General features: G+C 38.9%; 1 protein-coding gene across 1 annotated transcript in view; it reads right to left on the bottom strand.

Moving 5' to 3' along the window:
• Positions 1-10,726, bottom strand: part of LOC139720297 (ornithine aminotransferase, mitochondrial-like) — a 127,295-nt gene extending 116,569 nt beyond the window's left edge. Inside the window, exon 1 of the mRNA XM_071631662.1 lies at positions 10,596-10,726. The gene's annotated coding sequence lies outside the window, so the exon portion shown is untranslated. The remainder of the gene's footprint in view (positions 1-10,595) is intronic.
• Between the last annotated feature and the right edge of the window lie 3,578 nt (positions 10,727-14,304).

Raw genomic sequence — 14,304 nt, 5'->3', positions numbered from 1 at the left:
GCCAATGTCTGTTTCTGCAGGTTACGAAAAAGATTTTAATTTATTAACAGTAATGTACTGTAGAACCTACAATTGCTACAGAGCCAAGTGTACATGTACAGTATGTGGCCGTTCACTACTTCAGATTTTGACCAAATATCCCTTTCCCCTTTGATTACAGTACGACGAGAAAGATATTCAATGTATAGAATAAATCAGTCAAGATGTTAAAGTTTCATTCTCATTATGATTATGTTCATCTATGCTCTATTTTACTGTGTAGGCTGCTTCAACTTCCCTGTCAAAGTATCAAATGAGTTTAATATTCAGTAGATGGTATACAGCTCTGTAATAAACCTTAATTTACTGTGGACTGTAAATTCCAATTTCTATCATACTATCACATGGGTCAAATTCTCTGGTCTGACATTGCAATACAGTACTCTCCGCGTAATCGGGTATCGCTTTAACGGGTACTTCGTTTAATTGGGTAGTAATGTCAAAATCAGTTCCAATGCACGTTAAAATTACGTGATAATCGGGTTGCCTCTCCGCATAAATGGGTAAATAATTTTCTTCTTATCTAATTTCTACCCACATTTTATCGCAGATATAACACTTTAAGAAGCCATGAATGGCAAATTTTCCAAGGCTAATCGCTTTTTCTGCTTAATTTGCAAAGAAGACCAATTATATACATGGGGAGTGATTTCAAAACATTAAAACACATGTACCAGTACCGACTTGCCACACGTAAACAAACATTACACATGTAACTGGCACTCACAACGATTAGAGACAGGAGTTGAACACAATTGCGCTCCTCCGTTGCTCCGCAACAACATTCACAATACGAGAAGTTTGCAATGAAAATCAGGCAATGCACCAGCTCCATAATTTTGCTTTTCCCCAGTCACTTCTCGAAAATCAACCCGACGTTCTGCGCGACTAGTGCACGTGAAGAGACGTGTTCATTTTGGAAAACGCCGGCGTGTTAGCGAGGAATCTATAGTGAAACGACAAAGTTTTCTGAAGACAATATTTTTGTCCATAAAAAGAGTGAAAATTATTCATTCATTCATTCTTTCATTTCTTTATCAATTGGTCTATGTCAGACACAGAAATTTGGCTTCCACTGGCATTACATTGCAACAAAATGATCATAACAGTACACATAGTTTACATCACAATTCCATAATTACGTCTATGATAAGCACAATGAAAACAAACAACACCCTACAAATCTATTACATACAATATATCAATTCTTCAGAACCCTATATAAATCAAACTACTTCCACCCTTCTCAGCCCCCAATTTTAAATTTACAAACAAAACTTATATCAGAAAATTCAAAATAACACACACACTCACACACACACACACCCAAATAACTAACATGAATCTCACTTTATAGCATAACAACCAGTAATATCAAACATAACATAACTAAATAAACCCTCTAATATTCCCTATAAGGTTAAATAAATACATCAAATTCCTTTTCAACATTTATACTTACAATATATACCCAAAACCCTTTGCTCCATAACCCACACCAAGGGAGATAGAGAGAGAGAGAGAGAGAGAGAGAGACATACAGACAGACAGAGAGAGAGGAGGAGAGAGGAATGTGAAATTTGTCCCTGGCCCATAATCCTGTTTCCTGGAGCACGTATATGCAGATGAAACGAGGAAAGAAAAAAAAATCTATGAGCTACAAACAAAAACTACCAACATCATACCGGTAAACATTTTAATCAGAGCAATATTGTCAGACACTGCCAAATATACAAAATATGAACAGCAGCTATACAGCTGTTTCAAAATATGAGTTACAAACAAAACCAACATAAGCACCTACCAATAAACATTTAATCAAAACACTATTATCAATAATCAATAATATCCCTCTCCTTAAAGCACTATATAAGCACTGTATGATATCAAACACTGTTAACCCTATTAAGCCCAAGCTATTTTGACCCCTCGCAGGCCCAAGGGGGGGGGGGGGGCACATTGTGCCCCCCCTATATAACTTTTTTATTATTTGATGTATCATCGTCATATTTGGCATGTGGGTAGAGTAACTCATACTCTACATGATCGTACATTTGAATTTTCACAAGGTCACCCATGGAGGGCGCTATTTACCAAAATACAAAGAAATACATAGGAAATATGCTAAAAACATGATTTTTCTGTATAATTTCTTCATCTCCATTATATATGTCTTATTATAGACCAATCATTTTCATATTTGCTACAAATGATAAGTAAGTGGAATTTTATTATTTGTTATGGTTGAAATTTCTCAAGGTCACCACATGGGGGCGCTATTCATATCAACATAGTGATACATTATGAGACCTGAGATGAAATGTTTGGGATGGGTACATGTATAGTTATGACATTTCATATTTGCATAATCCTGGAATTTTGAGATCGCAAATTGATAATACGATAAACTAATGATATTAGAGGCATAACTTGGGTGAAGGAATCAAAATAACTCAAAATATAAGGGCAATCTTTAGAAAACATTATTGTTTTCAATTATCTCTATTATGTCTATTGTTTTATGCCTTTGTCACATAAAAACAAAGGAAATAATAAGAAAAACTTTCCAGGACCATAATTACTTCGAATTTTGCTCCTTCAACAAATTTCAGCCAAGAAACACCCATTTCATACACTGTAATGCTGTTAAATGAAATGGGAACAGAAAAAAGATGCAAAATATGACTGACATGGTTGTCAGTTTATGGTTGCCATGGCAACCAACAACATCAAACATAGCTAAATTATATATCAAAATGTTCGCAATAAGATTTTAGGAAAAGTCACCAAATTTGGTTGAAATCGGATTAAGGGCGAAGGAGTGGCAAACGAAAATCTGGTAGGGGGGGCACAATGTGCCCCCCCTTGGGCTTTATAGGGTTAAATATAAAAAGAATGAACCGCAGCTATAATAAACCTGTTTCAAAATGTGAGTTACAAACAAGCCTGGTTACAAACAAAACCACCAACATACCGGTGAACATTTCAATCAGGACAATAATGTCGGGCACTGTCAACTAGAAATGTCGCTACAGCGACTGGTTATACCCCCGGCAAACAACATTTCATAAGCTTTGGTCAAAACAACATTTCATAAGCTTTGGTCAAAAAACTGAGGAAGTAGTTAAATCCGCAAGATCTTTCCTTGATCTTCTGCCATTAATATGCCGTTACCATGGCAACGTACTTTCGGGTACTGTCGAAAAATGCGTCTTGCACATCTACAACCAAAGGCACACATCTGTACCAAGTTTCATGGAAATTGGGCAAAAACTGAGGAAGTAGTTTGCAACACAAAATTTTCCATCATTTTGGCTCATAATATGTGAGCTGTTACCATGGCAACATACTTTTTGTCACTGTCAAGAAATGTGTCATGCTGACCTATATCCTAAGACAAACATTCAATATGAATTCCATGAGAATTGGAAGAACACTGATGAAGCAGTTTTGCCATGAAGCATTTTGCCCTATATTTTACCAATAACATGCCGTTACCATGGCAACGCACTTTTTGCCATTGCGGAAATATGTGTCTTGCACATTAACATATTCAGATGAACATCTGTACCTAATTTCATAAAAATTGATCAAAAACTGTGGGAGGAGTTCGCGACGCAAGATTTGTACCCATTTTTGCCCATAATATGCCGTTACCATGGCAACGTACTTTTGGGTACTGTCAAAAAATACGTCTTGCACATCTACAACCCAAGGCACACATCTGTGCCAAGTTTTATGGGAATCGGTTGAAAACTGAGGAAGTAGTTCGCGACGCAAGATTTGTACCCATTTTTGCCCATAATATGCCGTTACCATGGCAACGTACTTTTGGGTACTGTCAAAAAATATGTCTTGCACATCTACAACCCAAGGCACACATCTGTGCCAAGTTTTATGGGAATCGGTTGAAAACTGAGGAAGTAGTTCGCGACGCAAGATTTGCAACGGACCGACCGCCCGACCGACCGCACGACCGACCGCCCGTCCGCTGATTCCTATATACCCCCTTCAAACTTCGTTTGGCGGGGGTATAAATATACAAAAATGAACAGCAGCTGTAATGAATCTATCCACAGCCAGATCTCATAACAATAAATTTTACACTTCAATTTCAATTTCAATTTCAATAGTTTATTTATTTCCATCATCACAAAGAAAAGAAAAGAAAAAGTTGACATAATCCAAAGTGATACAATTTTTTTTTCATTTCTCTTACACTCGTCCGATAAAGGATTTTTTTTTCAATACAATATAAATTATACACGAATGATGTCGTAAAAAAGAAACAATGCACTTTGTCATGGCAACAAAAATAGTAAATAATCACAATGATGGAAAACAGTGTTCCACTAAAAAAGCCACGCTTGTAAAACGTGGAACACTGGAACAAAACAACAACAGCACCAATTTGTTATACCAATAAGACATATTCATTTTAAATTCTTCTATATACTACTGTACATTTTACTAATTGATATAATGATGTTGATACTATGAACAATACTTACTAGGATTTTAGGATGCAAACGTATAAACTATATAACATATCACATTTGTGGCACTTCAAGCCCTACTACAAAACTCTCAAATAACAGAATATTTTATAACACAACTGACCCAAAATTACATACATCAAAAATCAATGTGATCATTTAAAGATCATTCCAATAATTATTTCCATTGACAAACAATACCTTCAATCAACACAACCCCATCCACTCATAAAAACATAAAGCCATTCAGTGACCTCACATAAATACTACCTTATTATTGCTCCTGACTGAGCGAATGTAAGGTATTATATAATGTACCGTGCAAGCACGCGTGTTAAGCATACAGTGTAGGTGTTTGGTGCAGTGTATAATGCATGTATACGTACACATTGTGTGTGTCAATTGTGAATGAGACGTGTTCTTCTTTTAATCGGGTACTCCGCTTAATCGGGTAAGAAATGCTCTGCCCGAGCCTACCCGATTATGCGGAGAGTACTGTACTGGTTTTACCCATGATGTTTGAGCAGTAGAACTTGGTGGTAGACCCCATCTCAACAACAACAACACAACAACAAATATACTACCGTGCTACTGTGCTTGGTTTAAATGAGGCTTAATTTAGAATTTCATAATATCACTTATAAGTTAGGCTTCTAGTCCTCTCTAGCTCTGCTCTCTGTTAACCCAAGTCAAGTCTGACTCTAGATAGATGTAAGATTAAATTTGCTTGACCGTGACCCACCTTCAAGCTTCATCACGACAGTATGGTGTGTCGCGATCGTAGTTCCATGTTTGTTCTGCACACATCGAGTTAAGTCTGCTTGTGCCGCGATGCCACTTCCTGGACATTTTTAATCTATTTTCGCAATGCAGCACACTCTTTAAAGTGTATCTGTACACAGAAATGTAGTTTTCTGACATTGCAGGTTATTGTACCTCTGGTAATATCCCTATGAAATATAAGAGTGCAACGTTACTCACATACAGAGATATAGCAATATAGACTAGACATTATAGAGCAACCTCTAAAATGCCAAAAATTACATGCGCCTTGATCTAAGAGTAGTCTTCTGGCCTTATTGACTGAAGTCGATTGTGTAGTTCGATAATTTTCCATACGATCAGTGTACTACGATACTCTCAAACATGCAAACGCACACAAATGTCCATGTACGTAGCTAGGTTGGTGCTACTGCGCCGTGCCGCGCCACTGACCAGGCAGCTGCGGCAGCCTGGCTATACTCATAAGGATGCATAAGGCTCGATGAGGCGATACCGATAGACAGTATTCGATATATAGCTGTGTGAAGACGGAGGCGAACGAAGGAAATGTGCACACACCTATGGTCTACGCGAGGCTACTATTTTCAGATTTGGCTACTATTGCAGCGTGCACTAGTGCGTGCTGATTTATCAAAATTAACATTTCACAGTGTGGGACATTTTTTGTGATGGGATAGAATCTTCTCTAGAGTTCTTAGGACATGCTCTCACACCTCTCAAATTTTAGAGGAGAGATTCCCTTTAAACGTATCAAAACTTCTATCTGAATAGCCACTTGAATATGGGAGAACTCTTATGTAAATATTGATCAATGTATGTAACAAATTGAAGAAAATTTCCCCTAAGAACAGTCCGCATCGTCAAGAGCAAAGGGTCACCGTAATCCGCCATATTGTGCTTGAGCGGTGAATGAAACTAAGCATACTGGTTGACATAGGAATCACCTTCCAAAATGCGAATGAAACAACCAAGCAGTTGGTAGAATGGTTATCCTGGACAGTCATAGTCATTCATTTTCCAGTATATTCCACACATTTTCTCAATTTTTTACAAAATGTGCAACTTTCACGCTTGACGAGTTTGCATGATGAGCTGTATCATACTTTTAAAGGGAAGCAGTCCTGAGATTTTCACTGTACTGATAATCAAGAAGAGTAAAAAATATAACCTTTCACCAATTTATACGCGTGGACATAAAAAATTGTCTCCGTACGCGATTTAAAAAAAATAATTTCTGCAAGCGATCGTGTAAGAGCCTGCCAAAAGGTGCAACGTCATTGATGCCCTACTTTCAAGTTGACAGCCGTGCCTCAGAAAACCAATTTAAGTGTTCAAAATGATCATATCTGATTTTTTCACAAAATGTGACAATATGTGGTTTTATTATTTCAAACAAAATATTTCAAGCTTATTTATATACAATTAATATAAAAATAAATAGTAAACATGTATTTATAAATAACTAGGGATGACGAGCAGAACACCGCTGGAAAGAGTTGTGCATCGATGACGTATGACTCTCCGCCAAGACTTGCTCATTTGCAGAGTCACACTTTTTTAACCGAAATGTACGAGCTTATTTGGTGATTTGAAAGTTTGTTTTTGATGAAAGTAGTTCATGGAGGTACCAACAACAACATATTTTTTTTTAATTTCGTGAGGACTGCATCCCTTTAAGCTGTAGGAGAGAATGTGGGATAGTTAACTGCCTGATGGTTGTCACAAAATGTCGACTTTTGGGGGTTTGCATTTCGACCTAGTAGATATTTGATATGGCCATGATCCACAGAGCACTGTGTGATAACAACGCAAAGACTATTCTTAATTTGATTGATTGGTATAGAAAATTTGTGCTTATGTTTTTCTTTGTTTTTAATGCGTACGGTTACAACGAGGCAATATCTGCGGTCCTACAGACCTCGTGAATATAATGGGGTTTCACTGTAGTATACCATGCGGTGATCTATCACTTGGTCCAGATTCTAGCTCCCACTTCGTCCAATGGCCATTCAGAGCTACCAAGTCTCACGCATTCTGCGTGAGACTCAAGCATTTAGGGGCCATCTCACGATCTCACGCATGACACCCATTTTACTCACGTATCAGGTGAAGTCTGCAAATTGGGCCTGTAATAATGAGCATAGCTCAAAAGATTAAAGTGATAGTTGCAAACGAAGGTATATTTCCCTTTTGTCTTATAGTCACTTAAGTATGCACCTTGATCGCACCATTAAGAGCTAAAATTTGAAAAAGCTCCCTACCGTGGGACTCCGGCCACAAGGGGGAAAAAACCCCTCCCACACCCTCGCTCGCATGCACATTCGCATGCCGAGATGCTGAGTCATGAAAATCTCACTAACAAAATTTTTTTGAACTTGGCATCCCTGACCATTTAGTCTCAACCCACATGGTCTAGCTAGGCTCTAGCTAGGGTATCTAATCCCGTTTTGTTTCAGAAGGTGCTTGGGGTGGGAGTCTCTGCAATAAGACTATCTGGTCATTAGACGAAATGATAATTTATTAGCCAAACTGGGCTTTAGACCAAGTGAGAATGGACCAAATAGGAATTCTAGACAATATTGATGACAGTAAGGTTAGACTATTTAAGGGCACGTTCATGCGAATTTCGCAGCCAGAATCACAAACATGAATCACGATCTCCGCGGAAGAGCGTTCATGCGGGCTTTCGCAACGCTGATTCTGGCTCAGCTCATCCATTGCCATTGCGCAGCGCACTGCGCAGTTTGACCTTGTCTCTGAACTGCAACTCGAGCCTGACCTCCTTCTGCCAACTGATCAGTTTATTGTATGCCTTTCTGTTTTATTTCTGTGAATACCTTCCAATAAGCTGTGGCATTCAGGCTCTGCCCCACAGATTGAGGAAAAATCTTAATTCTTCGTCTCTCCAATTGTTTTTTCTTGGTAGACACAGCTGCAGCCATTACTATTATCGACTCAATCGGAGAGTAATTACATGTATTAGGCCCCTATGTATTATAATAAATAGCTAGCTAGATACTATAGCATAGAATCGGTACCATGGTATATGGCGTTGATGTAAACAAACTAGTGCAGGTATGGTACCGAAATACACGATTCACAAGACGTACGCAAGCGAGCGAACAGAACCAGACGCTGTGGGATACCCCGTGAGACACGCATGCACACAGCGCACAATGACGTCATAGAATCATGATTGAAATCACGGTTGCGTTCATGTGGTTTCTGCGATTGTGATTCTGGCAGAATCATGATTCAAAACGCCCTTTTTTGCCGCGTTTCAGGTCAGCATTTTGAAACGCATTTAAATGGAAAAATCGCATGAACGCAACGCAACTAAACACGTTTAGAAACGCAATTCTACTAGTTTTGCATGAACGCAGCCTAATTGTTAAATGAGTTTGGCCGTACCGCCGTAGGCGTAGTGGTGTTAGACGAACTGGGAAGTAGACCGTCTGATACTACTACAGAGCTACCAAGTCTCACGCATTCTGCGTGAGACTCAAGCATTTAGGGTCAACCTCACGATCTATGACACCCATTTTTCTCACGCATCGGACCAAGTCTGCAACTTGGGCCTATAATAATGAGTATAGCTCAAAAGATTAAAGTGATAGTTGCAAATGAAGGTATATTTCCCTTTTGTCTTTCAAAATAAGTAAAAAATAGTCACTTAAGTATGCACCTGATCGCACCATTAAGAGCTAAAAATTGAAAAAGCTCCCTACCGTGGCGGGAGGCCACAGGGGGGGAAAACCCCTCCCACACCCTCGCTCGCAGCGCACATTCGCATGCCGAGATGCAGAGTCATGAAAATCTCACTCATAAAATTTTTTTGAACTTGGCATCCCTGCTACTATTCAGTAGACCAAGTGGCAATAAACCTACCGAGAGTAATTTATACTTGCCAACATTTTCATTTGAGAAAGCGGTAACATGTTAGAATCCAGGATGCCTATGCGAGCAGCGCTAGCTTGAATGCTGCTAATGTCGTAATGAAATCTTTTACAGGGATGCCAAGTTCAAAAAAATTTTATGAGTGAGATTTTCATGACTCGGCATCTCGGCATGCGAATGTGCGTGCGGGCGAGGGTGTGGGAGGGGTTTTTCCCCCCTGGCCTCCCACGGTAGGGAGCTTTTGCAATTTTTAGCTCTTAATCAGGTGATCAGGTGCATACTTAAGTGACTATTTTTCACTTATCTTGAAAGACAAAAGGAAAATATACCTTCAATTGCAACTATCACTTTAATCTTTTGAGCTATGCTCATTATCATAGGAACAAGTTGCAGACTTCGCCCAATGCGTGAGAAAAATGGGTGCAATGCGTGAGATCGTGAGACGGCCCCTAAATGCTTGAGTCTCACGCAGAATGCGTGAGACTTGGTAGCTCTGTTTTTAAGAGCGGTAGTCTACCGCCAAATGCGGTTGAGTTGGCAAGTATGAATTTACCATGCACGGAGCTAGTGTAATGAGTGCTAGTTTTAATACGCAACATCTCCTCCTTCATAAGACAACTGGTATCGTAGACAGAAAGATCCGTCTGTCCGGAGGACTCTTTTATATTTTGCAATTAACGCTGTCCTCCGTAGACACGGAGGGGATCCGTGAAGCCAGACGCAGTCTCCGCGGAACATTCCCCGACGCACAGATACAGACCGATCTTTCGGTCAACTGGTATCGTAACCCCCCCGGGGCGCTCCTTGTACACAGTTATACCATGGAGCTACTAACAGAGATCCATGGTTATACTGCGTAGCGTTGTGTGGGGCTGATCGCAGTTACCGGTGCGGCAGCACAGCGGCGGTATCTATCTTTACTTTTAACGTTAGATCTAACATACCGGTATTGCGGCATGACACAGAACCATCTAGTCTACAACAAAACACGACACTTTGATCCAGTTAGAATGTGTTATGTGCGGCATTATGTGCTAGACAAAAAGATCCGTCTGGGCAAAATCCGTCTGTCCGGAGGAGTCTTTTATCTTTATTTTTATCTATTTTTAGTCTTTTATTTATTTTGACGTTATCACTCCTAATAGACTTCACTAACTGTTAGGCTCCAGAGACAGAAGCTACTAGTAGGAGGGGATCCGTGAAACCAGACGCAGTCTCCACACCACGGAACATATCCCCGACGACCAGATACAGATATTTCTAAGTTTCGGTCAAGTTATGTTCCAACTTGCCATTTGCCCTCTTTGGTAATCCCTCTTTTTAAGTAGGACCAACGATAGGTCAAATAGACTTTCTGAAAAGTTAAATGGACATATTTACCAGTTTCACGTAATGTCAGGTACAAGTTGAGGGTCGACTGTGGTCTGTGCAAGTCAGAAGTGAAGAGGGCGAGGGATCTGATACTAATGTAAGTACTGTACTGTACTCTCCCTATTTTGCGTACATCATCAGTTACAGTAGTCTGGTTTCCAGACCCTTTGCCAATTGGACTCCGCGGCGACGAAGTCGCCGCCTTTGCCGAAGGCAAAGGCTCTGGGCACATTCACTTCAAGTGGGAGAAGCCTAAATTTAGCCCCAGTGAGCGAGGGCAATCATTCTGTCATTACGTAATAAGGAAGAGGTCACGTTTGTTAAGGTCTTAAAGTGTAACCCGGTCTAATAGTGTAACTCGGTGCCTAGGCTTCTGAAAATGTATCTCACATATAGAGCGCCACTGTGGTTTTGGATAAGTTTATAGGCCAGTTCTTTCTGTCGTCTGCTCACACACCATCCGTGGTTTTGAGTACGTTATCAGCCAGTTCTTTCCGTCTTCCGCTCGCTTGCTATAAGATTTGCACTTTGAAAGTTTCGAAAATGAATTGCAGAGTATTGTTATTGTGGTGTTTGTTCCTGTTTACATCGCTATTTGAGTGTCAGCGTCAACCACGTCCAGGCAGAAAATCAGATGATGATGGCGAAGAAAGGCTCGGCGAATGGCAAGAAGATGGACAGTCATTTGCGTGTCGAGGCAGTGGTGATGCTGGCATTCCAGCTGCAGTATTTCAAATCCAACCTACTCGGCGTTAGCATTCCAGACTCATTTTGCACTCGTTGTAGTAGTGTGTGATGATATAAAAAGCAACGGATTGTACATAGGACTATAATCATATCGATGATTGTTCAGCTTGAGTTGTTTTCAGTTGCCAAATAACCTCTGTGACTTGGAAGTCATTCAGACTGGGACTGTAACAAGTCTCCCAATCTTGCCATTTCTGATGTAGGCCTATACATGCATGTATATGTTAATTACATTCCAGGTATTCCACTGCCAGTTGACCTATTCAGCATTCTGGTATTCCAAGCTGTAGTATTGCATTTGTTGTAGTAGTGTGTGACGGTATCTAAATAATCTAATAATCTGTACACATTCTATGATCGTCAAAATTTACAATGTATAAGTTGCATTCAGTTGCCAAAGTATCCTCTATGAAAAGTTTTCTATTTAAACATTTTTGTTAAATATCTACTTTGGAGAGTCATTGTATACCTGGGAGTGTGACAAGGTTTCAATCTTGCCATTTCCATAGTCATTTATTTCACGATTCCACGGGTATTTCAGCTTTTTATCAGCAAGTATTTGTTTATCCATATAATTCCTTTTTTTTTATTTGATGCATTAGTGTGCAAAAATATTGTACGTAAATGTTAACTGTTACCATTAGACACACGCAAATTCGGAATTTGTAATAGGCTGGGTTTTTGCTCTTTTTGTTCTCAGTGTCTTAATAAATATTCGCTAAAGATGTTTTCTCAGCTTTTGAGTAATCATAATGGAATCTTACACATTAAAGCCTTTGAGGGCAGATTTAGAAACATATAATATGCATTGCATTGTCGAAAAGAGCATTATCAGTGATGGCATATGACGCAATACTGTCGGTGTGGAATTCAAAAGAATAGCGTGGCAATCCTCCCCTCCCAAACAATGCTCAGGAGGGGACTGTGAAATGGGCTCCATACGTGTGTGCAATGTTCCCTTGAACTATCAAAGTAGATTATTGCACGCTGTATAACGTGCATATTGTCACTCTGAGGTGACCAACCTTATTTATGTATGATGCACGTCATGTCAAGATACATTTTTAATATTGTATTGCTCGGAAAGGATTTGGTATACTGTGCAGTGTGTATAAGCGACTGTCAGCAGAGTCACGTTATATTTTCATAGCTTACCAACTCATTTATATCAGAACTTTTATATTTGCTATGGTTTTAGAATAGAAAAAGTACATTTATTTTGCATGTCATAAATAAAGAAATATTATAATTTTCTTCCCTACTTACAAGATTCCATCATAATATGAAGTGCGCTTATATTTTAAGAGGCGTTATAGATGAAGAGGTGGATGACAGAATAAAAATGATGAGGAGATGACGGATTAAATAGCACTGAAGGGGGGGGGGGGTGGAATGACAGGTATGTGTGCAAACCATCATACTGGCAACCTAAATTTAAGAAGTGAAAATTGCCATCTTTTCACAATTTGGTTTGGTAGCAGCTACCAAACCAAATTTAATTTAGGTATTATTGTAGAGGTTTGAACATCTACAAGTATCATATTGCTGCTTAAAGTCATACAAGACACTCGCACATCACGCGTTAACAACACACTGACACGAGACACTCACATATCAAGTTATACATAGATTAGCTGCTACTTGTAGATGTTAAAACCTCTACAATAATATTTGATATACCAAGCAACTTTTCCTTATCATAGTGACTTGTAAAATGTTTGTACACTTAATAATCACAATAGGGATGATCATTTCTGTATGCAGGATATTTTGTGGGGTGTTTTCGAGAACAATCATGTGCAATAAACCGCACATTACGTGGAGCAGATACCAATATGTAGGCTTACACGTCAGGTCCTATGTGAGCAGTTCTTTTCATATCATTTATTGTTGTTTCTGTTTGGTATAATGTATCAACAAACACCTTCGAAGACATACTTATTTGTTCACCATTAATCATGGCTAACTTTGCAAATGAGAAATAAGGAAATCATCAAGAAAGAAAGCAGAGATAAAATAAAAAGAAAAGTGAAAGCATGGGGAATGAAGTTTGCATTTCCAGATAAAATTGTGGATTTTACCATACAAGCAGTAGATAACTCACCGATCAGAAAAAGAAAGAAGAAAGACAATAAAAATGATGAAATCGCTTTCCTTCGCTGCATCGGTGGCCACCGTCTGGGATTTCAAAGTGAAAAACCACAGAGGACCTTCCTCATCTTGGGATGTAAAACAGTCAGCATAGGCAAAAATTGAGCAAATAAAAGTCCACAAAAAAGAGTTACAAGCCAGCAAAACCGTTACATTGTTTATGTAACAATACAGTGTTAGGTGTTGAATTACTCTGGGGATGCTACCTGCCATGTAAAGTAAAAATCTTTTCAAGAAGATGTAAAAAATATGAACATTACGCCGCCCTCCTCCTCTCCCCCTTCCGACATATAGCAAATAAAAAGAAATCATTCATTATACATTCACCTTCTACAATATAGCATTGCATCAGCTCTGTTACTTCTGGTTCTGGAGAAGATTTGGGTGTATTTTGTTCAAACAGTCCCGTATGTTGAGGTCTTTGGATTTGGTGCCCCTTCAAACAAAGTGGGATTCCTTTACCCAGGGATGCTATCTCCCAAATTTAAGTTTAGTGGAGATGTATATGTCATAATTATATTTTTCAAGAAGATGATGGAAATGTGAAAATTCCACCTCCCCCTACCAAGGACACGCCTGGGTACCGCCATAATCTAACATGAAGCTTCTAACTTAACTATACTATTTGCCTAACTATATCATTTGGTTCTTATTATTGAAGAAGGTATAAAAAAAGAAATCCATAATTTCTTATGTAATTATTTGCACATTAATTTTGGTAATGCAATATATTTTGATAATAGAATTATTGTGCACATTCATTCTTTTTTTTTCCTTTAAATCATGTACATAGTAATCTGATATTTTCTGAGATTTCGCT

The sequence above is a fragment of the Diadema antillarum genome, unplaced genomic scaffold (assembly GCF_040938485.1).
Source record: "Diadema antillarum isolate AM-2024a unplaced genomic scaffold, OU_Dant_1.0 scf00000010, whole genome shotgun sequence".
NCBI classification, from domain to species: Eukaryota; Metazoa; Echinodermata; class Echinoidea; order Diadematoida; family Diadematidae; genus Diadema; species Diadema antillarum.
Note: the sequence above shows the minus strand (reverse complement) of the source record. Positions and strands in the feature narration are given on the sequence as shown.